The sequence below is a fragment of the Prionailurus viverrinus genome, chromosome C1, assembly GCF_022837055.1.
Source record: "Prionailurus viverrinus isolate Anna chromosome C1, UM_Priviv_1.0, whole genome shotgun sequence".
Classification (NCBI taxonomy): Eukaryota; Metazoa; Chordata; class Mammalia; order Carnivora; family Felidae; genus Prionailurus; species Prionailurus viverrinus.
Genome location: NC_062568.1, coordinates 130,452,684 through 130,455,553, shown reverse-complemented (window position 1 = coordinate 130,455,553; position 2,870 = coordinate 130,452,684). Strand labels below are relative to the sequence as shown.

The following is a 2,870-nucleotide window of genomic DNA, read 5'->3' as shown; positions in this document are numbered from 1 at the left end:
GTCTCACAATTTTTATTGAATCCAGACATCCTGGGTCTAACAGAAGATACAGAGGGAAATGGTAGTTATTGTAGGTAATAACAATGGGTACATCTTTTTGGCCTTTCATTTGGGGGGTGGGTTGAATCAGTCTAGTCAGGAATTGGATGAGATTTGAGTTGTTTGTTCTATCATTACATTCAGTTCAACACAGGCTCCAAATCAATTGCTACTTACCGCCTTGTACATAGAGAGAGTGCCGTAATGGTGGTGGTATTTCTGTGTTTGTGTTCCATGTGCAGCCTTCAGATATTTATCAGATATAAATATATATGCTCTTGCTCTTCCCCTACCAGCAGATGGTTGTTGCTTGTTAGTAAATGCCCCAGTCCACCCTCAGGCTTAGATAGGCACTTTGTATTGGGGCATTGGGAGTGGCATTCTCTTAACATTCCTGACCCTTAAACCCACCTTTTAGCAGCCAGACTCTGCCTTGCGTCTGTGATTGGTCTTGGGCAGAAGTTTCACATTCTCCTTTAGAACTAGAAGATTTCTGCTTGTGTCATTATAAGAACTTAGGACCAATCTTTGAATTTACTCCAGGATGAGAGTATTTTTATTCTGACCCCTGGTTGTTCCAGAATGAGATGTTAGCCTGAACTTGGCTTTTGACAACTTGTTAAAGTTTAGGTGCTTCTTTTGTATGTGTTTGTATGGTGGTTGCTTCCTCCTCCTGTTCTCTGCGGTACGTATGGCATTTCTTTTGCCTTGTCTCCCTTTGAAGAGGATTGTCTTTCTTTGGAATTCAGGTTTCTTATATGTGGATAAATGGGACTTCTTACAGTGGGATTCTAAGTTAATGCATAGATTATAAAACCTCAACTCTTTGATGGACTCAAAAAGAGTTATGATATTGTAGTTTTCTGGCTGTTTTCCTGTTGTTAGTGTGAGAGTGATATTGTTTGCAATTTCCGTATTCTAAATACAAGTAAATTCTGTGTGATTCGAAATAGCTGAGTTTTTAGTTGAAACTGTTCAAGGCACATGAGAATCAAAAGGGATCTGGTGGCAAAAGTAATAAAAATAAAAATAATAACAATAAGAATAATAATAATAATTCATGTAAACTTATCTTTTAAAAATTCTTTATCCTTCATTGATAAGTAGAAATTTACTTAGCAAATCTCTTCACATTTCCACTCTATATAGGGATTCTTAGTCTTGATGATAAATATAATTTTTCTTTTTAAGGAAATGATGACTCAGTGAAATAAAATTCTTTACATTCCACTTCCCCTACAGTGGTACCCATGTATGTGTACCTGGCATTATGGAGGGTATGTCTGCCTCACTGCCACCCTCTGGTGTTTTCTATAATTGACTGCGGTAAACTTTTCTTATGCTGGCATGTGCTGTTCACCATCCTGCCATGACCTTCAGCCGTCAGATTCTGACTCCTTCTCCCTACTTTGGTCTCTGCATGTCTGCCAGTCCCATCTAAGCATTATCATGTTCCCCTGCTTACCATGTACGGGGGTGAGGCTCAGGCACATTAGCCAAGGCCTCTTATTCAGCCATTTGCTGGTCTATTGTTCTGGCATCACAGCAGGGCTGGGGATTTTTACAATAATTGCTCTGTCCTTCTGGCTATTCCATAGGAAGAAAAGCACATGTTCTTTATCTTCTAGATCATAAAACTAAACTGAGAGTCCTATTTCCCTGTCTCTGCCTCATCTTTACCAAGGATAAGAAGGCCACAGTTTGGGATCATCAGAGGACTTCTCCTATGTTTCATGTAATTGTTCTCTATCTATTTCTTATGTGCCCTCACATGCTGTTGATTCTGTGCTTCCTTTTGAACAAAAAACTAGCTTTTAGCTCTTTCCTTTACCTCTGGTGGTAGCCATCAGCTGAAAGGGTGAGCTGGTAGCAGTACCACCAACTCTCCACTCTCCACAGGGCCACTGGCCCATCCCACCCTGATAAAGCACACAGATGGGGGTACAAAGCCAAGAAAAGTTTTGTCATTTAATGGATTCTTGTGCAATGTGGTGGCCACAAACGCCCAGTTCCTAAGGGTGCTACCTATGGCAAGCCTGTCCATCATGGTGCTAACCAGCTAAAGTTTACCTGAAGCCTTCAGTATGTTGCAGAGAAGTGAGCTGGATGCCACTGTGGGCTCTGAGAGCTCGGGATTGGTGAAGATTACAGATACATATTCTTTGAGTTTACACTCATTGATTCATTCCACAAAGCTATCAGAAGAAATCCTGACACCCAGTGGATCAGCAAAGCAGTCCACAAGCACAGGAAAGTACTAGGGCTAACGTCTGCGGGCCACAAGAGCCATGGCCTTGGAAAGGGTCACAAGTTCCACCACACTATTGGTGATTCTCACCATGCAGCATGGAGAAGACATAATATTTTCCAGCTTCACCATTAGCAGCAATATAAGTAATGTTTGTAAAATTCTTACCTAATAAATAATTTAGGACAGTCATGTCTGCTTAAAAGTGTTCTTTAATTTGTCTGTTAAAATGAGTTGTCTGCAGATCGTTCCATGAATTCACTGTCAAATCATGAAATTTAAAGTGCAATAATGTTTGAAGACTGTAAGTGATGGTGTATCTTGTGTCTAATAAGATAAATCCTTTTGCCCTTGCTTTATCATATTAGGGAGTTTATATGCCAGTGTTTAAAATGCTGTTTGGTATAATGGTGTAAAATAAAGTCTATAAAAGTGGAATGCAGAAACTAGCCATGTAGATTTGTTGGTGTATGTAATGCAACCTACAGCTTCATTGGGACGATGTAATGCTCTGCTGGTTTACTCTCAAATGGCTATTTCTAGAGGTTTGGTAAGAGCAAGCTTTTAAATTTGGATTTTGCTT

At 39.9% G+C, this 2,870-nt stretch overlaps 1 pseudogene; it reads left to right on the top strand.

The window, feature by feature from the left end:
* Nucleotides 1-243: 243 nt before the first annotated feature.
* Nucleotides 244-2,422, top strand: LOC125171707 (60S ribosomal protein L15-like; annotated as a pseudogene).
* Nucleotides 2,423-2,870: the final 448 nt, after the last annotated feature.